The sequence below is a fragment of the Macaca thibetana genome, chromosome 11 (genome assembly GCF_024542745.1).
Source record: "Macaca thibetana thibetana isolate TM-01 chromosome 11, ASM2454274v1, whole genome shotgun sequence".
Classification (NCBI taxonomy): Eukaryota; Metazoa; Chordata; class Mammalia; order Primates; family Cercopithecidae; genus Macaca; species Macaca thibetana.
Window position 1 is genome coordinate 26,385,714 of NC_065588.1, and position 27,902 is coordinate 26,413,615.

Below are 27,902 nucleotides of genomic sequence, written 5' to 3' on the forward strand. Positions count from 1 at the left end.
TCACTGTTTATTTAGGCCTGTAGCTGAGCTGCCGGGGTTTTCCTATCTCGGGTAATCACAGCTCTCTTCCAGGGTCCAGCCAGGATCCAGGAGTGCTGGGGTGAAGACTGAGGCTTCAAAATGAACAGAGCTTTCTCCAAACCTCATTTTAGCTGTAAGAAATGAAACAAGTCAGCTGGACGCAGTGGCCCTGCTGTAATCCCAGCATTTTGGGAGGCTGAGGCGGGCGGATCATGAGGTCAGGAGTTTGAGACCAGACTGGCCAACATGGTGAAACCCCATCCCTACTAAAGATACAAAAAATTAGCCGGGCGTAGTAGCGAGCGCCTATAATCCCAGCTACTATGTAGACTGAGGCAGGAGAATTGCTTGAACCCAGGAGGCGGAGGTTGCAGTGAACCAAGATTGCGCCACTGCACTCCAGCCTGGGTGACGGGGTGAGACTCCATCTTAAAAAAAAAAAAGAAATGAAACAAGTCTGAGGGGTGGCAGAAAGGGCACATTTATATCAACTGAGAAGTCGAAAGGTTTGGTTTCGCCAGAAAGGGAAAAAAAGATACATTATTGCTCACATTCTGAGGTCAAACAAACAAACAAAACCCCTGAGAAAACAATATGAAGCCCTGTAAGGAAAGGTTTAATGGACCAGAAATTATTTGTCCCTCTTCATGTTTCTGAGAAATGTAGTTCAAACTTTATAGACTTTCCACATCAGCAAACAATTAATCATGGCTTGCACTCCCACCCGCCATGCTTTTCAACATGCCCAGCAAGAAGCCACAGGCCACTTCTTGTCTTTCTGTAGCAAATCACAGCCCAGATCTGGGTGCATAAGCGAGGTTTCCTGTGGAGTTGGTGGGTTACACTGTGGTGGGTGCTGCAAGAAGTTCAGGGCAGCTTGCCTAATGCACAAGGTAGGGAACATTTCCTTCCCTGTGCGAGGCTTCAGGAGGCTGACCCCTGCCTATGACAGCATAACACAAAGCTCAAGGTCAAACTGCCTGGGTTTGAATCCCAGCTCTGCTATCCGCCACCAGCTATGTGAGTCTGGCACACAACTGATTTCTCTGCTTGGTTCTCTCATCCGTAAAATGAAGGCAACAAAAGCTGCTACCTCATAGGGTGGTTGTGAAGACTAAAGTAAAACTTGTAAAGCATTTTGAATGTTTTTCTTTTTCTCCATCATTATCCTTTAAGATTAGCTTAATGTTCATCTCTAGTGACTTCTATCTAAAAATTTGTTAGTGAGACAGACTAGCATAAACAGCTCTTATGGTCAAGCAGATATGGCCTTTTTACAACTAGTAAAATTTTTCTTTAGAATTTTCATTTGCAAAATGGAGAAAATATACATTTGTAGTAAGCATTCGATAAAATAAAGTATATAAAGTCGTTTAGCTTAGAAAGTGCTCAGTAAGCGGTAGTTATTTTGGTTAAAATTCTCAGTTCAATAGACCTGAATCTCTGCTCAAATAAGTTCCATATTTCATTATCCCATGTAGCAAGATGAAATTCCAACACCCAGATCACAGACATCCCTTTAGAGTATTTCTACATATATTTATAATATAAAATTTCAGAGAGGAAGGATATTCATAAAATTCTAATTTAAAACAAAATTCTTAAGGCATCTAATTCTTAAGGCAAAACATTTTGTTGTTTGGTTAAGAAAAGGAGGGAGGAAAGATGAGGCAATTCTTTAGATTCTTTAAAGAAGGGCTCTTTCAGCTTGAGTTATATTGATTGACTTCCTGGCTTGAATCACTTCGTGGTATTTTGTTCAACTCAGCTGACCATAGGAAGCAGATGACATACCTCCTCTGAGACTGGCTCCTTAGCACCAGATGGACAAGATAAGTGCTGTAAGATGAGGGGCAGCCACATGGCTGACATCGTCATCATCATCATCCCATGTAGTGTCCACATGTAGGGAGGAGCCCTTCTGGTGTGTTGAGCACAGCACTAAAGGACTTTACCTATTAACTCAGTTTTATCCTTACAACAATCTTGTTGGCTTAATATTATTATCTCTATCTTTTTAATTTTTATTTATTTATTTATTTATCTATTTAGAGACAGGATCTTATTCTGTCACCCAGGCTGGAGTGCACTAGCATGATCATAGCTCACTGTAGCCTTGAACTCCTTGGCTCAAGCAATCCACCTGCTTCATTCTCCTGAGCTAGGACAATAAGCATGTGCCACCACATCTGGCTCTTTTTTGTTGTTGAGAAGGGCAGTGGGGCGTTCTCGCTATGTTGTCCAGGCTTGTCTCAAACTCCTGGCCTTAAGTTATCCTCCTGCCTCGGCCTCCCAAAGTGCTCGGATTACAGGTGTGAGCCACTGCACCCAGTCCGTTTCCATCTTAAGAATGAGAAAATCATGTTCTTTAGAGTCTTTCAATTTGTTCATGATTCTGCCACTAAGTGGTACAGCAGGGGTGAGAATCCAGGATCCCAATCTTGGAAGCTTTTTCCATTAGACTTTATGGCTACTGCTGCTGAGGGTGGGGCCTTCCCGGAAGCCACTCCCACCCATGCCACTGTGGTTTATAAATCATGCTAAATGTCCCTGCTAAGCAGCCCAAGCTGACCTGCTGGGCTAGTGGCCCTGTCTGGGGAGCGCTCACAGGCAGTGCTGGGAGAGACTGCAGCCATTGCTGACAGGCTGGAAGAGGCATTGCCATCCTCAGGCTCTTGGTGTAACTGAGATGAACTTGACAGAAATGATTCAGTTCCACCGGTAAATAAAATTCCCCCTAAGTTATTCTGTGGAGTCAGCGGTAAAGGAGGCAGGGGCGTCCGCAGTGTGTTGGTGCAGCTATTGGTGCCCCCTGAGAGGGCAGACCTGATGGCCAGGACAAGTTTCTTTTCTTGAAACAACGTTAATTTGTCCAGTTTTGTGGCTTTTTTATGTGGAACAACATTAGCTCATCCAAGCTTGTGGTTTATTTGAAAACGAAATTCCGGTAAATCTTTTGCACCATCTGGCAGTGTGGTGATTGGCCGCGAGTTAGGAACAAGCCACTGAGCACACAAGACAACAAAGCAGAGAAAACCCACCACCCCAAACAGAAAGGCTTTCTGTAAATTCTGTGCCTCAGCAACCCCACGGGGCTCTCTGAGGACGGGTCTGTCTGTGTGAGCAGAGCTGTAACCTGTCACTCTTGGGTGGGAATCTGTTTCCTTCAATAGCTAAGGCCTAGTGGAATTTCTTAGCTTAAGCTTTAGCCAGGGTCTTACATTCTTTCTTTAGACACAGATTAACAGGGACCCTCTGAGGGTACATCCAGAGGATCTAGAAACCAACATGAGTGATCAGAAGAAAAGGGAAATTGAAACATCAGTGGTTGACTCTGGGGTGTGGAAAAACGTGTGGGCCTGAGTCCCCGAGGGACATAGAAGATGGCATTCTCACTTATCTGTGTGCCACACCCAGCAATCCTTCCCTGGTATTCATTGTACACATAACAAATGTTTATCCAGTGCCAGCCACATGCCTTGCACTGCCTTGGGCACAGGGGAGAGAACTGTGAACAAGACAGTCAGAGCCCTTGCCTTTAAAGAGCTTATATCCTAGTAGGATAGACGATTTAAAACACACATGATTTGAAATACGAATTTTGGCTAGGCACAATGGCTCATGCCTGTAATCCCAGCATTTTCAGAGGCTGAAGTGGGAGGATCGCTTGAGCTCAGGAGTTTGAGACCAGCCTGGGCAACAGAGTGGAACTCTGTCTCCACAGAAAATGAAAAATTAGCTGGGCATGGTGCCATGCACCTGTGGTCCCAGCTAGTCAGAAGGCTGAGGTGGGAGGATTGCTTGAAGCCAAGAATTTGAAGCCATGGTTGCACCACTGCACTCTAGCCTAGGTGACAGAGTGAGGTTCTGTCTCAAAAGAACAAAAAACAAAACAATGTAATAATTTCAAATACATTAAGTGCTATGCTGGGGACACAGAAGGGGCTGAGAAGGAGAATGAATGCAGGGAATGAGTGATCTTTAGCTAGATGGGTCAGGGAAGACTCTCAGAGTCAGTGTTTCAGCAGAGAACCCATGTGAGATGCCGATGACTGTGCAAGGTGTGGAAAGGCCTCTGTGCTGCAGGAACTGAAGGGCCAGCCTGAAGAGGTATGCAGAAGAAGGAAGAGTGCATGAGAGGAGGAGGGGGAGGCGGGCAAGGGCCATGCTCACAAGGCTGTGAGAAGTCATTTCTCCCTTTCACACAGGAGAAGGGCACGATCCAGCTCACATGAACAGAAAAGCACTTTTGCCACTATGGGGAGGACGGATTGTAGGAGACCAATAGTGGAAGCAGAGCAACCATTGAGGAGGTTATCTCAGTAGTACAGGCAAGAGACAATGGTGGTTTGAATCAAAGGGATAGCAGCAGAGAGGGAGAGGAAAGACATTTGAGCTTGCTTGAACCAGGAGAATTTGTTGATGGGTTTGATATCAGGGAATAAAGGAAGGGTTCCAATAAGGATGCTTCTAGGTCCTTCATCTTGAGCCATTGAGTGGATGGTGACATTGTTTACTAAGATGGTGAAGACTGGAGGTGGAAACACAATAATCTCAGGGAATATATTAAGAAATCTGTTTAAACCATGTTAAGTCTGGGTTATCTGTAATATCCAAGTGGAAATTATCAAGGAAATATTCTTGAGTTCAGCAGAGGCAAATACAGATTTAGGTGTCATTAGTATGAAGCTGGTATTTGAAACCATGAGAATTGATGAGCTGACCTAGCCGATGGGAACAGAAAAGCATTCCAGAAAAGAATATGTGGGGTTTCTCACCCTGTGGCCTGCATGGGCATCTGGGCAGGAGTACACACAGAGGCTGTAACCCACATCATGGGGACCTCATGCACAGATGTTGGACACCTCAGCCCAGTGGTGCACAGCCCCCAACCCCTACCACCTGCCTCTCACAAAGCACGCATTTGCTATTACTCCAGGACAAACATGAGGAAAGGCATCAGGCAAGTCCTAGAATTTGGCCTTGAGCTTTTTGGATGGAAATTACAGGGCCCCAGGACTCCAGAGAGTGGTCTAGAAGAGATAGTGTGTAGACTGGGCAAGCAAGCCCCTCAGACCTATGGGCTCCTCACTCATCTGACTAGGATCAGAGCAGGCCAGGTCAGGGCAGAAACTTCTAAAGCATGAGACACGGGGCAGGGCCCTGGCTGCCAGATCTAAGGGAGGTACTGTGCTGGTTATAGTCATCAGAGTAATCAAGGCCATTTCTCCAGGAAGCTGAGGTACAGGCCCTAGGAAGGGAGCGTGTATAACTCGCTCTGCCAATCCCTGGGCTACAGCTACAGATTACCCAAAGAACTAAGCATAGAACTACCATTTGATCCAGAAATTCCACTACTGGGCATCTACTTCCTGTCTTGAAAAAGAAATCATTATACCAGAAAGATGACTGCACTCATGTGTTTATCACGGCACTGTTCTCAATAGCAAAGTCATAAAATCAACCTAAATGTCCATCAATGGATGATCAGTAAAGAAAATGTGGCATATATACACAATGGAATACTATTAAACCATAAAAAGAATAAAATCATGTCTTTTGCAAAAACATGGATGGAACTGGAGGTCATTATTTTAAGTGAAACAGCTCAGAAACAGGGTGACAAATACCACATGTTCTCATTTATGAGTGGGAGCTAAATAACGTGTGTACAGGGATGTAGAGTGTAGAAGGATAGACACTGGAGACTAGGAAGGATAAGGGAGGGAGGTAAATGATGAGATATTCCTTAATGGATACAATGTATGTTATTCAAGTGATGGATATACTAAAAGCCCTGACTTTCCCATTACTCAATATATTCATGTAACAAAATTACACTTGTACTCCATACATTTATACCAAAACAAAACAAAACAAAAAAAACCCTTACTACTTCTACACTTTCTAATACATGGTCCTGCACCTAACTCCACGCTGACCCTGACCATGTATGTCATAATGGGAGCTGGCACACTTGCTGCACTTGCCAAAACTTATACTGGTGGGAAGAAGAAAAAAATCTAAGAAACAGACTTAGGTGAAAGGCAAACAACCCCAGTTGCAGAGGCTACTTCAGCCAGGTTAGCCAGAAGGTCTGAGGACAGGATCCAATGGGCATCTGATGTGTGTTCGAACATCAGGTATGGTTTTCATAGGTGCTGGGGAGAAGCCATCCTCCAGGCTATGGTCAAGATGGGAATTCCAGACATGAGTGGTGTGCAGGGAAGTGTAGAAAAACATAGCTTCTGTTGGTCTGTTCATTCAAGGCTTGGATCCAGCCAGGTCCTGACCGGCTGAAGCATAGGATCCATCCAGTGCCTTGTGACCCCAAAGGTTGGGAGTTAGCAAGAGTTGGTTAAGGAATTTGAGGCTCAGGGCCGCCTTCTCATCTTAGTGAATTACAAGAGTGCTAGGTAAGACAATTCATATTCATTTCATGAAGTTGGTCAGTATTTTGGGATGGTTAGGGTACTGAGGCTGAGATACATTTGGGCATTCACAGTGCATCGTTCACATCTCCACTCTTGGGACTGCTGACCTTGAGTTAATTTTCTGCTCCATAGTACACGGCTAAGTTGCTTGCCTTTGACATGGTTGGCTCAAGCTGAGGCAGGGCTGGAGGCGAAGCCCATCAGCATTCCCTTTTCAAAGTCTCAAGGACTGGCTGCCCTCCCATAAATTCCAGGACTGGTGACCAGACCTTATTTGCTGTCCGAATGATGAAATCCTTAGCTTTCTTCATCTACAGAGCAAATTCACAACAGGAAGATGTCACACATAATAGGGCTATAAAAATAATACAGCTGCATGACACTTTCTACTTTGTTCCTTTTTGTCTTCATGGCAGCCCTGGTATCCCTGTAGCCACAGAGAGGTAGCACTGTGAGGGAAAGGTACTGCAAACCAGAAACGACATGTCTCATTCCAAACCTCGGTCGTGGCACATTTTGTGGCCTTGGGCAAGTCACCCAATCTGTCCACTCCTTCTTTCCAAAATGTGAAACAAACTGAAACGGGACTGGGAGAATGCGTTAGTTTGGTGGAAGGGTCTGGGCCACTTGTTTCCATCAGCGCAATAATGACCTCTTTCTATTTAGAAGACTGGCTGCTCTCCTCATTTCACTCTTGGTAGTCAAGTGGATTTGCAAGTAAATGGGAGCTCTGGCGACAATCTGTGGAGCATTCTAAAAGCCTCTGGTTTGAATTGTCCAGAGAAAATGTCAGGGACTCTTGACAGTGTTCCTTAAAGGGGCTTTCAACAGGACTCACGTCAAGACTCCCGTGAAGCAAGTTTCACACAGAAATGAAATTATGCTCCATTCCTGTTGAGAATTAAGGCAACAGGAAATTTATGCTTTGAAGTGTGGCCTTGAACTTTATATGTTCATTTATCTCAAATGATTGACTGTTGCCTAGTGCATTGCTCTGTGACCCATTTAAATGCTTAACAAATGTTGATGGCCAGATAGCTCGATGAATAGCGGGCTAAATCATAGTTAGTACAAAGTCACCTATTGTTAAGTTTTCCCCTAGCTCTGGAATTCTCACGATTTGGGGTTCAGGATCCTCAGGCATACTTGATATTAACTTCCATCCATCCTCTTTTACTTCAGGAGGGTTCAGGTTGCATTTGGGTTGAGGTGAAACCAAAAGTAGATTCACTGTACTTCTCCGCAGCTAAAGGAGGACAGTAAAAAGTACTACCATGAGATATGACTTACAGAAAAAGAAACTGAGGTCTGGAGACATCGAGCATCTTAGCTCAGCCTTACTCCTAAATGGAATACACAGCTGCATGTGACGTGAGAGTCAATGGAAATCCCCTCTGTCGCCAAACACCAGGCTGCCATTGTGCTTAGAATTCTCTGGATGCTCATAGATTCTCTGTGTTGACACAAGAAGTCAATGTCATTTATTAATATCTTCACAAGATCACTCTTTCAGATTAACTTCTTAGTCTGGACACAGGTCCAGAGAGGAGCCTGGTGGTAACTTAGTGGTCACCAGACCACGAAGCAGCCCAGACCTGCCATGGGGTGACCTTGGAGACTCCATGTAGACTCATGGATACTCTCTCCCCATTCTGCCACGGAGGTACTGAAGACACACTCCCTCTTCATATACCCAGACACCATCCCTGAGAGGAGCAAGGGGAGGGAACAGAACTCTGAACAACTAAGTATTGTATGTAAGAGAGACTAAAGAGTTTCATAAGGAGACTATTTAAATTATGATACCAGACTAGGCTTCTTGTAGTATCTAAAAGCCTTACTACTCAAAGTATGAGCCCCAAACCAACAGCTTCAGGTGGAAACTCATTAGAAACAGACTCTGAGGTCCCAGACCTGAGACTCCAGACCTAAAGTATCAGAATCTGCATATTGATCAGGCCCCTAGCAGATTCACAGGCACATTCGGGTTTGAGCAGTGCTGATCTAAAGTACAGAACCCTTCCTTGCCCCCTCCCCACTGTCCAGTAAGGGCAACAGAGAGCAGTTATGGAGCAATACAAAAACACTTTATCTAGACATCTTCATGGCATAAAGTTAATTTGTGACCCTGCCATGGTTGAATGTAAATAAAGAGAAAACTGAAGAGAAGGGTGAGAGCTTCCAGCACCCTTCTGAATCGAAACCAACAGGTAAAAAAAAAAAAAAAAAAAAAAAACCAAGCTGACAACTGGGTGTCGGTTCACATGTCAACTCCCTCTTGAGTGCTATGTTGAGAGGGACTCTGAATCACATCAGAGGTCAGTGGGAAAGAGGCCACGCATGCCAGGCTGGCTATGACTGCATTGGTGAGGGATGGGAGACTCCCAGCATATCTTCTGTGATGGTTAATATTAAGTGTCAGCTTGATCGGATCGAAGGATGCCTAGATGGCTGGTAAAGTATTGTTTCTGGGTGTGTCTGTGGGATTGCTTCCAGAGAAGACTGACATTTGAGTCGGTGGACTGGAAGAGGAAGACCCACCCTCAATGTAGGTGGCAGTGAGGCTAGAACAAAGCAGGCAGAAGCAGGCAGAAGTTTGCTTGCTCAGGCTTCTGACTCCCTTTTTCTTCCCATGCCAGAAGCTTGCTTCCTCCCCTCCTGCCCTTGGACATCAAACTCCAGGTTCCTCTGCCTTTGGATTCTGGGACTTGCCCCAGCAGCTTCGCAGGGATTCCTGTGCCTTCGGTCACAGACTGAAGGCTGCACTGTTGCCTTCTCTGGTTTTAAGGCTTTTGGACTTGGACTAAGCCACTACTGACTTCTGTCTTTCCCTAGCTTGCAGACAGCCTATGGTGAGATGTCATCTTGTAATCACATGAGCCAATTCTCCCTAGTAAACTCATATATATATATATATATATATGAGTTTCTCCATTTCTCCGTTAGCCTACTTAGGATAGCCCTGTTTATAGCCCTATTTGCCTTCAACTTGTACTAGCTCTGTGTGTGTGTGTGTGTGTGTTTGTATATAGTAAATTACTATATATTATATATAGTATATATTACTATATATAGTAAACTCATATATAGAGAGTAAACTCATATTTATATAGTAAACTCATATATATATATACACACACACACAATAAACTCTCTCTCTCTCACACACACACACACACACACACACACACACACACACACATATCTCTCTCTCCTATTGGTTTTGTCCCCCTGGAGAGCCCTAACACGTCTTCCCCAATTTGCCATCCTTGAGGGAGCAGATGTGCTGAGAAGGACCAATTTGATCTCTTCTGACAGAAGTAGCAACAGGAGAAGTTTTAAGTGCTCTCTGGCTTTTAAAGAAAGTTTGTGAGTGGACCAAACGGCACATGGTGAGCCTGCCTCACCTTAGGAGAGTCATGGCCCTCATTCTGTAAGCCTGCTCCTTGCTTGGGGGCCTCACTTATTTGACTTCATACTCATTAAGATGGGAGTGGCTGAAAGGAAGGGTTTTGCTAAGCATGGTGTCAGAAATCAAATTATCAGGGCCATGCTCACCCTGCTAGTGAAAACCTTGCTTTCATAAGTAGTGTTTTGTTTTGTTTTTTTCTAAAGAGATGGGGTCTCACTATCTTGTCCAAGCTTGTCTTGAACTCTGGGGCTAAAGCAATCCTCCTGCCTCAGCCTCCCAAGTAGGCGGGATTACATGTATGAGCAACCAAGTCGGGCTTCTCATACATCTTAGAATCACCTGATCATATAGGATTTGGGTGGCTTTTGGATTTTGCCAGCAAAGATATTTTTGCCGAGTCACAAATACATTTTCTTGAAAATGTACTATTTAAAAGAAATTCCATAATTAAAGTTTTTATTGTTTAAATCAGATTTCTTGTTTCCTTCCCTTCCTTATGGCATTATAATAAGGGTACTGAAGTGGGAGTGGAGAAGATGTGTGTCTTAACTCTGATCCTCCTATGTATTAGCTAGGTCTATGGGGAGTTAATAAATCCCTCCAACCCTCAGTTTCACTGGTGACTGATATATACTAAGCAATCAATACTTTTTTTTTTTTTTAAGAAATCAATCCTAGCCTGCTCTATAAATTTTGTTTAGTTTGAGTACTTATCATTGTTAATGGAGTGATTTCTTTCATCTGTGAAATTTTCAGAGCATCTGGCAGATGCTGGAAGTGGGAGGAAAATGGATCTTTGCAGCTAGGATCATTCTTCTTCTGCCTTGAATGGTTTCATGGCACAGAGCTACCCAGAAGCAAGCGACCACGCCAGAAGACCCCTCGAGGTCCCTAGCATCTTTAAGATTATGTGATTTCCTAAATAAATGTGTGTGGTTGAAGAATATTAATAGAAGCAGAGGCACAACAGGAATTTGCCTCTAACCCCTGCCCCCACCAAGTGGAAAAATAAGCCAACAATAAAGGCTCTTTCAGATGGCCATGCCGGTGCCCCATCCCCAGCCAGATCACAAGAGCAGATGAGGCACACTGGATGCCTCATGTGCCGACAGGGCTGAGGTGCTGGTTCTGAAGTCCCCAGACAGACTGTGTGCTTCGTGATTCCAAGGAATTCATTCCAGCACCCCTCATAAGCAATTACACTTGCTGGAGCACCATAAGGGAGCGAACTGTGTCCTCCTCCCCAGATACATATGTTGAAGCCCTAACTCCAAATGTGACCGTATTTGGAGACAGGACCTTTAAGAGGTAATTAAGGTTAAATAAGGTCATAAGGATGGGTCCCTCATCCAATATGACGGGTGGTCTTATAAGAAGACAGGTACCGGGGTACTTTGCACAGAGGAAAAATTATGTGAGGACACAGCCAGAAGATGAGTGTCTGCAAGCCAGGAAGAGGGGTCTCACTAGAAACCAAGCCTTTTGGCACTTGATCTTGGACTTCCAGCCTCCAGAACGGTGAGGAAATACATTTCTGTTATTTGAGCCACTCTATCTGTAGTATTTTATATGGCAGCCCAAGCCGACCTATACAGGGGTCTCTAGCAGGCTGGGGTTTGGGCCCCACAGCTACAACAGGCTCACCCTGGACAGCCAGGGAGCCTCAAGGTTAATGACTCAAGGCTGACTCCTTTCCCAGTGAGCGGGGCAGGAAAGAGGGAGAAGGCTGAGGTCCCTGGGCCCATTTCCTGCTGCCAACTCGATTTGGAGGCTGAGAGCAGGGATGGCAGATGGGAGAGTGATGAGCTCCTCCTGCTGCAGGTGATTCATAGGGCATCCGGGCACGCGGCCCACCTCCAGCACCAGTGGGAGCTGATTTCAAAGCCCTCCGCCAGCCTCTGCTCAACACATGAGAATCACATGAGGCTGGGAGGTGGCAGGAGAAAGGGGCTATTCTCATGGCCCAGGGAATCCAGTGGCCAAACTCATTGCATCTTGCTTTTGCCCTCTGTGGCCTTTGGTCTGTTTCTCCATTAGCCTACTTAGGGCAGCCCTGTTTATAGCCCTATTTGCCTTCCACTTGTACTAACTGAATTCCTGCCTCACTTTCACAGGCATCCTGCATCTCTGCCTCTTTTGGGTGACTTCTATGCCTTCCCCATGGATACCTTCTCTTCACCAAAAGGAGTCCCACACCTTCCAGCAGGACTCTGGGAAGTTTCTCCCTTACAGCAGAGCTACATTCTGGCCACGTCTTCTGGCACCTTATGGCCTATTCAGTTGGGTGAGGCTGGGCTCCCTGCTTTGTCGTTTAAGGATTCAGACTAGATGAAGATAGAATAACTCGGCTCTTTGGCTCTTTCCCCAAAGACAGTCTACACTGGGGTTTTCCACCCATTTCCTCCTCTCTTTTATCTTTGCCACAAAATGCCTTGGTCAGGATACATGGCACCGGAAATCTGTCATGTTCCAAGCAGGAAGTGAAGGCCCCTTTCCTTGGGGCTCCAGATGTTCCCAGCATCATCTGAGGCAGACGGGGATTTGATCTCCTCATTGCCCAAGGGCTTCTCTTTCTTCTGGGCACCCTGAAGGCATTATAACCACTCTTCCCTTCCCTTTCTTGCTCCTTTCTTTTCTCAGGGAAGGAAATAGATTTCTCTCCTCATGAGATTTCTTGTTACGGACATAACCCTGATGGCAACAATGGTTTACCAAAACTTGTTTCTGTGTCGCCCGGTACCCGTCCCTCTCCGGCTGGTCGGGCATTCTAGCAGCAGGATTCTGGAGAGACTTCCCAGCCCCCAGCATGCTACCCGCACATGTCCAGAAGCATGAGGAGCAACATTAACCTTTTAGGAGAGTTTCCAGGGCAAATGAGACAGTCCATGGAGTGTTATTTATGTCTCTTCTTTTCTTCTTCTTTTTCCCCCTTTTGGAAGCAGCCATTTGGAATGGACAGAACGAAACAGAAGTCAAAGAGCTGTCTACACGTCCTTCCCAAGCTGTAATTAAGATGGAAGCTCATTTGCCATTCTGAGGATTGGTGCAATCAAGCATATGACAGAGCAAGATTTTGGAACATTTTTATCAGTTTTGGAACCACAGCTCCTCGATGGCCAAATTTCTCTTTATGTCTCAGGTTTCAGAGCATGGCCTAACATTTCCCGTACAGACAGGCCGCTCCCCTGCCCTCCTGATTCAGCTGACCACTGTGCCCTGTAGCGACATGCAAGGGGTAGGAGTGGACACATTCCAGCTCGCTGGGGTTTGGAACGGCACCTCTCATCCCCAGAGAAGGGATTCTCTGTGGAGGCTGAGTTGGCAGTGCTCAAGCTTGCCTTGCGGTTGGCACGTAGGCCATCAGAAATCATCTGAGTATCAACCTGCCAAGCTGAGGCCATCCTGGGGCACAGAGATTTATTGCTAACAGAGGAAAGAAAAGAAGCTATTTCCTTAATTCTGCTTTGCAGGCCACTCTCATAGAAAGGAACTCCCCTGCTGCCCCAATCAGTTCAGTATCTAACTCATCATGCCTGTGTTCTTCCCCGGCAGCTCAGGCTGGTCTGCTACCAGGAACAGGTGCCAAATTAGAGTGTGGAATTTTCCCAGCAGGCCCCAGGGTGTGTTGCTGCCAAGGCAACTGTGGTAGGGTTGGGGAATAACTAGCGAACCACAAATCCAGAAAAGGAAGAGGAGGCCTCCTTTTTGGCTTTGGCCAACTCAGGTACAGGCTGTCCCTTGAGGAAAGCTGTGGGACACCCCCAACCCACAGTGCCAAGGCCAGACAAGGCCAGGGCAGGCCAGGCTGGACCCCACGGGCAGCTTCCCAGACCTAGGTTAACCAGACCAGGTGAAGACAACCTAGAATGGCTGCCTGCTAAGGCCACGCAGGCTCTGCCCAGGAGGAGTAATAAAAAACAGCTGGTTGCTAGGCAAGACCTAGAGACCTGTGTTCAGTGAACAATAGCAGTGAGGATCTGAAGTGAGGCCTGAATCTAAGTGGGTACCAGGGAGGAAGCAGAGCTGTGTGCTACATGGAAGCAGGCCTGGTATTCAGAAAAGCAGGAACAAAGCTAGTGATATACAAAGAGCGGAGAGTAGAAACAGAGGGGCTAGTTGGGGCCAATCAGTGGTCAATATCCATTGGCACTATCTAAGAGAACACATTCCTCCTCCTCCTTGTGAAGGGAGCTCTGCCCATGGCCAACACAGCACGCAGTACCCCTAGACAAATGGAGCCCTGTCATCAGAGTGCTCACCTGCCTTTACTTGTTCTGGGCCCCAAACCTTAACTACAAATCTGACAGCACATCCCATGTCAGAGGGAATGTGCACTGCGGGGTGAGTCTGCCACAGAAACAGGAAGAGGAGAGTCAGGGCACACTGGCAGTGGCCAGGGTTTTGCTCTTCCTGGGTTTTGCTTAACTTGGAGATTTCTTTAATTTCACAAAGACAACTAAATGTTTTGTTGGGAATGACTGAGGTAATTTGAAATGAAAACCATGGTTTTAAAACCTTGCTCTGTGTTAATTTAGACAACAAAATTGTCCACAGCAAATTAAAGACGTAGAAGTCCAGGTCTTCATCACTAAACAAACAAATCAGGTGCTCTTCCTCAGTGCACTGGATTATTCTGTTCTCATCGAGTTTTGACTTATCAGCTTCTATTGCTCCTCGTCCATGTATACACTTTTTGACAGAATTAAGATTTCTCTCGTTTGCAGTCTAAGTTGAAATTCCCATTGGGCTGAAACATGGATACCATGACACTCCCTGCATTCCAATATCAAACATCCCTCTGGTAGCAAAGCTTGAGGTTTTCCTTTCTAACCATTATTAAGTAGGTATGGAAGGATGTTGTTCTGGCCAATGGCCTTTTAAGAAGGTTGAACAAAGCTATATCCTCTTACTTTTTAAAGCGGCACAGCAAGGAGTGTCTAATATTTGTATGGGGTCTAAAATCTCTGAGTTTGGGATGGCCGTCTAGTAAAAAGAAGAGTAAACTCACACTTTTTGAGTACTCAGGTGCCAAGCACCACGCTGGTGCTGTCCTGTGTATTATCTCATTACATCCTTAGAATAACCTGGAAAGGAGCCTTCACTCCCATTTTTACATAGGAGGATAGCAACATCCAGAGAGATTAAAGGTTATAGAGCACATATCTGAGAAAGCTGACGTTGGAACCTAGGTTTCATTCTAAACCATGGGGATTCTGGGTTGCCCTGCTGGATTCTGTTCTCCTGGTGGTGGCTGTTTTGAACTACTTGTTTCTTCAACCACTTCATGCTCCAGCTTTGCAGCTTGAAACATTAGCTACATTCATAATTACATGAATAAACTGGCCAATCTATTTGGAAAAGAGCTTTGTGTTCCCATTTTCCAGTAGTTATTGTTGTTTAATATTAGATCTATAACTTAAATGTGGAAGGTACTCCTGCAAAAATTCTGATTATTCTACAAAGTTTATGGCCCATGATGAAAGGCAAAAAAGTACAACATGAGGTAAACTCATCGACTCCTCCTTTTCCATTGGCAGGTTTTAGAAGTTCTCATGTATCCGTGGGCATCATAATTCTTGCCAGGAACTGAGTCCATTTTTCCTCTATTATCTCCTTTTTGTTTTCACCTACCCATTCTTCTTCATGTGGGACACACATATCTCTTGACTCTAGATTTCATCTCCATACGGAACTATATTTTTAAGGCACAAATAGTTTCAATACATCTAATAGAAAGAGCTCTAGATATACGGAAATATGCGAACAAAGAGATTATTGGCCTATATCAGAATTGATTGTAAAGAGACCTTCAAAACTAAAACCTGTCCACGGGAAACCTGATTGTTGCAGAGGGAAAACAGAAGCAGTATTTGGGTCTGAAAACAGACAATTAGAGGCCCTCAGGAAAGTATCTTCAGAGAATATTAACTCTCGAATAAAAACACCAAATAACTTGGGGCACAGGTGCTGTTTTCTATCACTTAATACTACTGAGAATCTGGATTTGAGATGAAAGGGAAAGAGCTGGGAGATCGATGACTGCCTACCCAGGTGGTGTTGACAAACTGGATTTGGATTTGGGGCCCACTGGCTTAAAATCCTGGAATACTAGGTTCTTGGCCATGGGTGGTTTACATTTCACATGCACAGAAAGAATGTGTCTGGGGAGAGGCTAGACTTTTAACTCAACATAGTGTGTTGTGGGGCGAAAAACAGTCAGATAAATCTGGGAACACAGTTGCCTTAGAGCATAGCAGATAAAAACATAGAAAGAAGAAATAGAATGGAAAAGTCACAAGTGAAAGTGGGAAATAGTCTTCAGTATCAGTGCACATTGTATGGAAAATTCACAAGTGGAGATGGGGTAATGATGCAGGCATCTGGTCCTCTGTTACTGATGCCTAAGGACACTTCAAAGCATGTGCATGCCCTAAGTCGAGGAACAAAGCAGGAGTCCAGGAGGCTAAGAGGCAGGAACAGGTTATGAAATTGGTCCCAGAGTGGTTTGCATTGATTACATTGAAGAAAGAAGCTGAGATCTTCTCCAGGTTGCCAGGGGTTATTGAGAACTGGCTAATGTATGAGAGTGGGAGGTGGTGAGTGGAGCGTGGCTTCTTAAAATGTTCAGGACTGGGCCATAAACACATTATTGGGTTTATTTATTTATTTATTTATTTTTTGAGACGGAGTCTCACTCTGTTGCCCAGGCTGGAGTGCAGTGGCGCGATCTCGGCTCACTGCAAGCTCCACCTCCCAGGTTCACGCCATTCTCCTGCCTCAGCCTCTCAAGTAGCTGGGACTACAGGTGCCCACCACCACACCTGGCTAATTTTTTATATTTTTAGTAGAGACGGGGTTTCACCATGTTAGCCAGGATGATCTCGATCTCCTAACCTCGTGATTCGCCTGCCTCGGCCTCCCAAAGTGCTGGGGTTACAGGCGTGAGCCACCATGCCCGGCCACATTATTGGGTTTAATTTCACACATACCAATAAAGTGTTGGTGGAGAGAGACTCAAGCATCAGGTGAAGGGGTTTCTTATTGACTCATTTCTTTTTTCTACAAATATGAGTTGAGTGACTATTTTATTGGGATGCAGAGGATAGAGCACTGAATGAAAGGGGCAAGAGCCTTTCAGTGATGGAGCTCACTGAGAAATGGGGGAGGGAGAGACAAAATAGGAACAGAATAGCAATTAAATACATAACATTTCATATAGTGATATGTGCTGTGAAGAAAAAGTGATAAGGTGGACTGACAGTGGAGATGAGTGCAGTCAGTTTTAGGTGGGGAGGATGTCAGGACAAGCACCTCTGAGAAGGTGACATAGGAGATGAGTTCTGAATTGTAAGATGAATCCAAAGTGTTAAGGGATCGGGGGCGGTGGGGCGGGGGGCGGAAATAATCTGAGCAGAGGGAGCCACACATGATAGCACTGAGGGAGAACCCTACCTCCACAGTTTCAAATAGAAAGTAAGCCAGAGTGACTAGAGGGTGGTCAGTGAGAGGAAGGTGGGAAGAAATAAGGTTAGAAAGGTAGACAGGGCCAGATGATGTGGAAACTTGAGAGTAACAGTGAGGAGTTTGGGTCTCTTTCTAAGTGCAATAGGAAGGCATTGGAAGGTTTTCAGCAGATGAGTGGCTTGAATTAAACTTATGCTTTGGAAAGATCATTTGCTACATGTTGAATGGATTGTGCAAATGGGAAGATCAAAACAGGAACACTAGTTAGGAGGTTGCTGAGAGTGGCACCACGAGCTAGGATGGCAGGAACGTAGATGGAGATAACTAGGCAGGGTTTGGAATACACTTCCTCCATTCACTCACTTGCCTTAGTTCTCCACCTGAGGTATGTCTCTACCTAAATGTCACCTTTTCAAAGAGACCTGCCCTGGCCACCCTATCTACAAAAGCACAGCCCACTCCACCCCACTTCCACTCCCTGCCCCCATCATGCTGTAGTCTCTTATCCCAATTTATTCTCCTTCAGGTGCTTGTCATCTGATATTATATGTTTACCTATTCATATCTGTGGTCTGCATAACTCACTAAAATATATGCAACATGGATTCTGGGGTTTTTCTCTTTACTTCTGTAATCCTAAGCACCTAGAATAGAAAGGCTAAGTGGGCTGGGTGAGGTGGTTCATGCCTATAATCCCAGCACTTTGGGAGGCCAAAGTGGGTGGATCATAAGGTCAGGAGTTTTAGATGAGCCTGACCAACATGGCAAAACCCTGTCTCTACTAAAAATATAAAAATTAGCTGGGCGTGGTGGTTGGTGCCTGTAATCCCAGCTACTTGGGAAGCTGAGGCAGGAGAATTGCTTGAAACTGGAAAGCGGAGGTTGCAGTGAGCCAAGATAGTGCCACTGCACTCCTGCCTGGGCAACAAGAGTGAAACTCTATCAAAAAGAAAGAAAGAAAGAAAGAAAGAAAGAAAGAAAGAAAGAAAGAAAGAAAGAAAGAAAGAAAGAAAGAAAGAAAGAAAGAAAGAAAGAAAGAAAGAAAGAAAGAAAGAAAGAAAGAAAGAAAGAAAGAAAGAAAGAGAGAGAGAGAAAGAAAGAGAGAGAGAGAGAGAGAGAGAGAAGAAAAGAAAGAAAGAAAGAGAGAGAGAGAGAGAAAGAAAGAGAGAAAGCAAGCCTAAATGGACGCTTTGTAGATGAAGCCAACAGACTTTCTGAAAGATTGGAAGTAAAGACTGAAAGGAACAAAGAAGGTAAGTTCATGACTCAGTTTCTGGTCTGAACTAGTTTTCAAATGCAGAACCCATTATAAGAAGGAGATGCTTTCCTGGGAGACAGGACACTGCAACACCACAGCAAACAGATGGTAATGAGTCACCCAGTCCTTCCCCAAAGGGTCCTACCATCACTTACTCTGGTAGCCATGTACTGGTGAAAGGATTAACTAGGCATTGTGAGGATGGGAGAATGCTAATAAAACCCATTTATTGGGTGACATAGGCGTCCAGCTCTGAGACAGGCCCAGAGCAAGGAAGAGCTCTGTAGCAGGTCCAGACTGTGGTCCAGGCCACCATGCTTTTTGGACAATATGACCCAGCAGATGCTATAATATTAGAGACATCCATGGTAAGAAAAGCTGTCATGTGGTGTTTAAGGCAAGACTAGTAGGAGAATCACAATATAGACTCCAAGGGTTTTAGATTAAGGCCTACTATGTACAGCAGAGAATTATACACCTTTCAAAAGATAACTACTTAAATGCTACTCGACTATGGTAGAGATGAAATCCCTGACAATGGAACAGCAAGTGAACATGTGGTCAGAATTGCCCATGACCTGGGTCCTAGCAGACTCACCAAGTCATAAAGTCAGGTGGATCAGCCACAATCCATTGTAAGAGGGAAATAACACATCCAGGACAGGTCACAAGCAAGGCCAGAAGGAACAAGGAAGTCACACAAGCAGGTGACTTGGACTCCCATGTCACCTCCCACTGTCTGGCCACATCTCTCAGCTCACACCTGTGGCTGCATGAAAGTCCCTTATAACCAATTGATGGAGGAAAAAAAAAAGGCTGAGCTTGTGGATACAAGCCAAAAGTGAGTGCTGCTACCTTACTCAGAGAACACCTTGAAAGACAGCAGTGAATAGAAATCCTCCCAATAGGCAGAGCCTCAGGTGGTATACCTGGTCAGCTACTTCATGTAGAAAAGAAAGTGGCCTGCAGTAAGAATACAGGTGGGTTCATAGGCAGTAGTAAATGGTTCAGCTGCTTTGTCAGGGGTCTGGAAAGAGAAAGATTGAAAGATTGGACAATGAAATCTGAGAAAGAGGCATGTGAATGGTCTTACTGGAATGCACACAATGTGAAAATCATTGTATCCATACTATCCACTTACCAGAGAGCATTAACCACAAACAGAGCACTAAAATATCAAGCAGACAGAACGACTTAGCTAGTTGACACCAGCAAGCCTCTCTCATTGGTGAGAGTGCTGGCACAATGTGTGTGTGAATGAAGTACTGTAGTAGCATGATTGGAAGCTATTCATGAGTTCAACAGCGTAGGCTCCCACTCACCAAAGCTGATCTAGATACTCCCACTGACAATTGTCAGTCTGCCATCGTCAGGCCCCTGATATGACCCAGTCCTTCCAGGAGTTCAACCTACCACTTGATGGTAAGTTGATTACATTGGATCCCCTCCACTTGGAAGGAACAGTGGCACATATTCTGGGTATGGGTTTGTCTTTCCTGCCTGCAGGGCTACAACCTGCAGTACTATCCAAACGCTTATAGAGTGTTCGATGCATTGACTTAGCAGCTTGTGTAATAATGCACTGGACAAAGGAACCCAAGCAGTCAAGCAGTGGTTCTCAAAGTGTTGTCTCTGGACCAGTGGCATCAGCATCACTTGGGAACTTATTAGAAATGCAAATTCTTGGGTCCCACCCCAGACTTACTGAATGAGACTCTGAGGCAGCGCCCATAAATCTGTGTTTTAACAAGCCCATCAGGTGATCTTCTTTTTAACTGTGGGTACATAGTAGGTATGTATATTAATGGGGTGCATGAAATACTTTGATACAGGCATACAATAAGCAATAATCGTATCATGGAAAATGGGGTATCTATTCTCTCAAGCATTTATCCTTTGTGTTATAAACAATCCAGTTGTACTCTTTAAGTTATTTTAAAATGTACAATAATTATTGGTTATAGTCACCCTGTTGTGTTATCAAATACTAGGTCTTATTCATTCTTTTCAACTGTATGTATCTTTCTGTACCCATTAACCATGCCCACTATCCCCACTCAGTCCTTCTTCAGGTGATGTTAATATACACCAATGCTGGAGAACCACTGTTTTATAGCAAAGAAGATGTGGCAGTGAATATATGATCATAAAATCTACTGGCCTTATCACACAATGCATCATCCAGAAGTTACTAGCCAGATACAATGATGAAATGGTCTTTCAGAAGCATAGTACCTACTTGGAGATATTAACTTGTATAGATGAGATGCTGTCTTGTAGGATATGGGATACACCTTCTGTCTTTCTAAATCAGAATTCCATGAGAGAGTTAAGGCATACTGAAAACGATTTGCATAACTATTTTCTCCATTCTCCTGTTTCTTCCAAGGATGGTCCACAGCTAATACTACCCTAGACTCTTAGGCAGAAAGTTAATCCGTTATGTAGAATGGATGTCTTAGTGCATTCAGGATTAATCATCTTGGAGAATCCTTGGTAAGAATAGCAGCCATAAATCAATGACCATTGTATTGTGCTGTGGCCCCAGTAGGTAGAATAAATGGATCTGGGAAACACAGTGTGGCCATAAGAATGGCCTTGCTTCCCATCACTCCCAGTGACCCACTTGGGAGACCTCTGCTTCCTGTCCCCACAACTCTGGGCTCTGGGAGTTTATGGGAAGGGCTTCTTTCCTTAAACCTCAAGAGCAAACCTCTGCAAAATTCAACATTTTCTTCTGTAGCTTCCTCATTCTTCTCAGCCTTCATAGACTTGAAGTGAGTTAGGGCCTTGCTCTGGATTAGGCTTTGGCTTAAAGGAACGTTGTGGCTGCTTTGATCTTCTTTCCAGACCACTCCAACATTCTCCATATCAGCAATAGGACTGTTTCAATTTCTCGTAATTTGTGTGTTCACTGGAGTAGCACTTTTAATTTCCTTCAAGAACCTGTCTTCTGCATTCACATCTTGGCTAAATGTTTGATAGAAGAAGCCTAGCTTTTGACCTGCCTTGATTTTTGACATGCCTTCCTCACCAAGTTTCATCGTTTCTGGTTTTGATTTAAAGTATGAGAAGTGTGACCCTTCCTTTCACTTTAACAGCTAGAGGCCATTGCAGGGTCATTAATTGACCTAATTTCAATATTTTTGTGTCTCAGGGACTTGGGGGAGAGGTAGAGAAATAGGGGAACAGCCGGTTGGTGGAGTAGGCAGAACACACACAACATTGATTAAGTTTGCTGTCTTAAACGGGTCCAGTTTGTGATGCCCCAAAACAATTATAATAGTAAAATTTTTTAAAAATCATGGATCACAGATCACCATAACAGATATAATAATAATGAAAAGTTTGAAATATTGTGAAAATTACCAAAATGTGACACAGAGACAGGAAGTGAGCACATGGTTGGAAAAATGGTGCTGATAGACTTTCTCCGTGCCGGGCTGCCACACATCTTCCACTTGTGAAAATGTGGTATTTGTGAAGCATAGTAAAGTGTGTGCAATAAGATGAGGTGTGCCATATATGTAAAGAACTTGAAATCACACCTATCACCTAGTAAGCACTAGACAAATCTAAGCCATCATTATTCCCATGTAAATCTTTTCATGTCAACTGACAACAGCACCAATTGATTGTGATGGCATATAATATTCTGCAATTTATTCAATCTCTCTTCTTTTTATGAGTTTTCTCTTTTCCCCCATTTCTTCCCCCTCATACAAGCAGCATTGCAATATATATCTGTGTACTTATGTCTTTCTGTATTTGATTTCTATAACATTAAAACCCGAAGTGGATGGTTGATTAAAGGCTATATGCATTTTTAATTTTAAAAGATGTTGTCATTTTGCCTCCACTAAATAAGGCTGCAAGTAAGTCTTTTTAAAAATAAAAAAAATATATTTTTTCTTTTTTCGTTTTTCTTGTCAACTTCAAACAGCTCTTTGTATAGCGTATATATCAACCTCTTATTTGACTTCCCTTAAAACAACTTCAGTGCTAACCATGGGGCAAGCCATTGCTGAAGTTTGGGTGTTTGTCCCCTCAAATCTCATGTTAAAATTTGATCCCCTAAAGCCTTCCTGCCTAAATAGAAAGGTTCCAGGGACTTTCATGTGGTAAGAATTCAAGGTCTTCTGAAATCTTCTCTGACATTGCCTTCCCAGCTCTGCACTCCCTACTCCTTTTCTGCTCCTAAAACTCCCTCCATCTTCTGATTTTTGACTGGAATGCTTTTCTCCTGCCGCTTCCTCTGTACAAACCCTATTCATTCTTAACACGTCTGTTTCTCTGAATGCCGTCCTGACCACTCTAGCCTGATGTGAACTCTTCTCATTCTGGACTCTCGGTAATTATTATCTGCCCACGCATTTGGCAATTGGTCATTGTCTCTTCGAAATCCTACTGGAAACAAATCCCCCACCAAACCACCTTAAGCAAGAAGGGAAATTTATTTTCTCACACAGCAAGAGCCCTGAGTTAGGACAGGCTCCAAGGTTGATTTGGGAACTTAAAAGAGTTGTTGGAGATCCATGTTTTCTCCACACTGCCATCCAATGTCTGCTTTCTTCATGGGCATAAGATGGCCGTCAAAAGCAGCTAGGGAGACGCACTTCTTTGTTTACACCTAGTGGCAGAGAGCAGGAACTCTCTCCCCAGGCAGTGACTGTCTCTCCTTTCAGTCTGACTGAGCCAACACCAGTCACATGCCTATTGCTGGCAGTAGCATTGCTACCGTTACTGGTCCAGCAGTCGGCATGTCACCAATGTTGGCTCAATCAGAATGCACATGCTAAGTCTTATACTAATTAGGACCTACACCTGAACCTCCCCCATATCACCTAGGAGGAGTGGATACTTTAATAAAGTTGAGGTCTGGTAGGAATCAAGAAAAGGGGAGATGAATGTCATGTGTTGCCCTGTGACAAGTATTTATCTTGAATTGCTATTTACACCTTTTATTGTCATCTTTTCATATTTTTCATATCGCTTCCTCCCAGGTAGATTAAAAGACCTGAGGCAAAGCCTATACCTTATAACTCTTCAATTACTTTCTTATAGATGTGCCAGTAAATATGAATTGGTTGGATTTGACTTCTCAATGATACACAATGATTCTCTACCTTGACTAACACCACAGATGATGCAATAGAAACTTCTGAGATTTAGATGATAAATATAAAAAGTTGAAGCTTTGGGGAGTCCAAGCCAGGAAGCTGGAGGTCTGTTTGAAATCACGTTGAGCTCCTCCCCTACCTCTGCTCCAGAAACTACATGGATATTAGCATCAACACGAATCAAAAGAATAAGATCAAGGATACTGAAGACCTGCAATGCAATAGATTTCTTTATCCTTGATACTTAGATTTGAGCACACTTCACTGCTGAAACTGCACAGTTTGCCTTAGCTAGAAAGTATGCATTTTCTTATTTCCTCTCTGGGATGACAGTGATCACAAAAAAATTGATATTTAAGATACTTCATTTATTCAATCATTTAACAAATATCTGTTTTGAATATCTATTACCAAGTTCTGTGCTAGGTACAGAAAATACAAAATTTCATAAAAAATGATTCCTACCCTTCAATTGCTCATTAAAACAGCTGCTACCACTTCTTCAAATTTGGTAGTAGTTATTTCTGTGAGGTCACTGGGTTCAGACCTTAACCTATCAACTGGAGTGTCTGCTCTAAAGCTAAGTGCTTTGCTGTGGACACTTGCTATTTTGGGGATAAGAAGTACGATCTAATCCTCTCTTCGATATTTAGCCTAAGGTGATTCACTTCATTCAGCTTTAACATCACTAAAATGTGAATTCATACTATTAGTGTACTTCTAGTACAAGCTATAAAACCCATTACCCATGTGTAAGGCATAATTCTGACAGCCTAAGCTGGAGAATATCATTAGCTAAAGTAGAGTAAGATTGGGTGAGGTGGTTGTTAAGAGGTTTCTGAATGAGTCAGGCCTCTGGGGCTAAATTTATTAATGAGTCATTTTCCTTGCCTAGCAGACATTGTGGCAGAAAGTGAAAGAGGAAGAAGCCATTCGACGTCTGTTTTTAAAAATGTGTTCTGTCCCTCAGTCCACCAAAGTAGGCTTCAAGATATTTTAGCATTTTAGGCTAATACCTGTCACCAAAATGTTTTCCTGGTTCCTCTCAGTTTGCAAAAAACAAGAGAGGTCTTTTTTCCAGGAATGGGGAGACTGGTTTTCATCTCCTCCCAGAAGGGACAGATTGTAAATTCCTAGTGGCCAGATATGGCATCTACTACCTTGCTCTGTGCAGAACCTGAAATTCAAATCTGATTATTCCAGGCTTTGCTAAAAGCATCTTGATGACAATGATGATAACATTCCTCACATTCTCTTGCCTTATATGATTTTAGCAGCCTTCATCTCGAATCCATACCAGCCTTCCACCTGCATAGCTTTATCCGGGGTCTTTTCATGGGAGATGTCCCAATCAAGATTTCAAATTGGTCCTTTCATCTTTCTCTTGAAACCTTTCCATCTGTTCTCTCTTCCACTCACTCATAAGAACTAAAAATCCTCTTCTACCCTTCTGCTAGATTAAATCACTTATCACATTTTTCCATCACACCAGGACACAGCAGCCCTTCTGACTCCACTCAATGCTCCATTCAGCTTAAAGTCCATGGTCAGCAATTACAACAATGTCCCCATCATCCTAGACACCTTTATCCATTTGGCACTTAGCCACATCCATCATGCCACCCCAAAACTGGTCTGCACCCACTATGTTCTCTGGACCTGCCTTTGACAATATCAGGTTGTGAGATAAAGACTCAAAATCTTATGGGACAGGCCTTCTGTAAATTTACACTATAAAGTCCAACTGATCTGCAACATTAGGGAGATTTTAAAATTCTGTCAGAAGGCTTAAAACGTTTCTCCTGGCCAGTATGTCCAAATACTTTATTTTCTTCAAATATCCAGCCACATAATCCTTGATCTTTGCAAATTAATCTTCTAGATTTATAGGTAATATTAATGTTATTCCATAATTTCTTTTTCTCCTTCTCCGCCTCCTCCTTCCTCTTCTCTCTGGTCTACATGTATACATATGTGTGTGTATATATATGCATACACACATCTCTATATCCATTTGTCAATCTATCTGTCTATCATCTGTCATCTCCTGATTGCATTCTGTCTTAGCTCAGGCCTATGGTAGGTGGTCCAGATCCCCTTTCAAGGAATGACCTGCCACCCAGTTGTGGACAGTGTGATTAGCTGATACTGTCCAGCTGTCATCTTCTTTAGGGTCTGCCTCAGTTGCCTTGTCTTGCATCCTTGCAGGAGTGGTCCACATCCATGCCAGAGAAAAGTGGGTCTAAAGGCCTGGTTGTTTCAGCCACTGCAGGATTATCGACTTGGAATCTTAACTCTTAAGCTCCCTGTCATCTTCAACTTTCTCTGTTTAATCCTGCTTCTTTGTTCTTCCTTTTTGGGTGTTCATCCATAATGAGTGGCTTGACCCCAAAATGTGTCTTAGTGTCTCCTTCTAGAGAACCCAGTGTAAGAGTAGTCCTAGGAAATACGCAGTAAGTTACAGTCTCATTTCCAGCTGGCAGTGAGGGTACTGGATACCATTGCTGGTGGAAGATGGATCACAGATAGCCCCTGGCCCAGTGTGTTGATCTGATGGTTAAACTTTTACTGGTGGTGAACTGGGAAGGTGTACTGGTAGAAAAGAATGCACTAGAGGGTATGATGTATCAGGTTTCTGAGACATAGGAAGGAAATTATAGCGAAAAGGATAATGATATTCCTCAATACCGATTGCTAAGGCCATTGATGCTCTGCAGAAACACAACAAATATCTGGGTAACAGATAATTGAACTGTGGTTCTGTTGTTTTCATGCAGAAGTCCTCATCTCCTGAAGCTGCAAGAAGAGAAAGAGCCCAGCCTGATAATCTGAGGACTGAACTTCAAAGGTGGTTAAACTCTCAGCCAAAGCAGGTCTCATGCCAACGTCAGGACCCAGATTAGGGGGAACTGAGAAGGGGACTTCTCGGTGGATTTATGTTTTTACTATGGCATTTGGAACATTATACTTTTCTTATTTGTTTATCTGATTCTCCCATAAGCTTTAAACCTTTTGACTGTCAGGTTTATATTTCACTCCTTGTTGTCTCCCACTCCCCTCTCCTTCATCGCACAGCCCCTCTGTAGCTCATAGAAAACTGCTTGCCAGGTAGTGAATTCTCAGTACAAGTTTGCATGAATAACTCTCCAGTGTTTGCCTGAGATTACTTACTCTTGACATGTATACTTTCACCTTTACTACTGAGATCCAGAGGAAAATGTATTCACTTCTATCTTCTTTTTGACTTTTCAGTGTCTTCAGTCTTTTACTCTCTATTATCTGTCTTTCCATGTAGTGGAAGTGAGGGCTTTGCAAGTATCAACTTAATGAATGAATCTTCCATTGTTTCTCCCCATGAGTCTTCCACATTGATAAATCTGATCTCTCAACCAAAGCCACGGTTCATCTCAACTCTACACCATTACCCATGCTGCTGTTCTCTATCTGACCCCTCAGGTTCTACAATGGGGATGGAAACTAACAAAAGATAATATGCCCAGAGTAGTGATTTATACCAGCAACAAGAAAGTATTGCATGGACGAGGGGCTAGTCAACCAAATGCCACCCTAAAGTGGGCAAACTGAAAGAGTCTGTCTATAAGGAACGGGTATTGCCAACAATAAGATTTTATTCTCTTGTCTTAAAAATGCTTCTTTTTTTGGGTAGCGGATGCCTGTAGTCCCAGCTACTTGGGAGGCTGAGGCAGGAGAATGACTTGAACACGGGAAGCCAAAGTTGCAGTGAGCTGGAGCTTGCAGTGAGCCGAAATTGCGCCACTGCACTCCAGCCTGGGCAACAGAGTGAGACTCTATCTCAAAAACAAAAAACAAAAAACAAAAACAAAAACAAAATGCTCTTTTTGTCTATATCTTTAGTGAACTTTCCTTCATGTTCACACTCTCTTGTTTCCTCCATTCCTTCTTTGGGCTTAGTCATTTTAGATGATACAAGCCTGTGTTTTTATCCCCCACCTCCACTATGTTCCCACAATGGCTCCACTACCACCTCTACTTTGATCCCACGGGTAGATATTGAAGGAGCTGATGTGCTACTTATTAGACAGTCCTGTGGGTTAGGAGGTCTCGGTTATTAGTCTAAGCATAGTCCAATCTTAAAAGTTTCAATATGTTTATGGATTTGGAGATGAGAGAGGCTCTGGAAAATACATCAGTTTTGGAAGACAAACCCGTAA

At 43.8% G+C, this 27,902-nt stretch overlaps 2 protein-coding genes across 13 annotated transcripts in view; one reads left to right on the plus strand and one right to left on the minus strand.

Annotated features, from left to right (window-relative positions):
* MED21 (mediator complex subunit 21) overlaps positions 1–27,902 on the plus strand; it is a 1,150,573-nt gene that overhangs the window by 374,747 nt on the left and 747,924 nt on the right. Inside the window, exon 1 of one of the 12 annotated variants that reach the window (XM_050746789.1) lies at positions 17,258–17,261. The exons of the other annotated variants lie outside the window; for them this stretch is intronic. The gene's annotated coding sequence lies outside the window, so the exon portion shown is untranslated. Of the gene's footprint in view, positions 1–17,257; positions 17,262–27,902 lie in introns of those variants that run through there. 12 annotated transcript variants of the gene reach the window in all.
* The window catches only part of BHLHE41 (basic helix-loop-helix family member e41), a 348,201-nt gene that overhangs the window by 154,639 nt on the left and 165,660 nt on the right, over positions 1–27,902 (minus strand). The window lies entirely within an intron of this gene.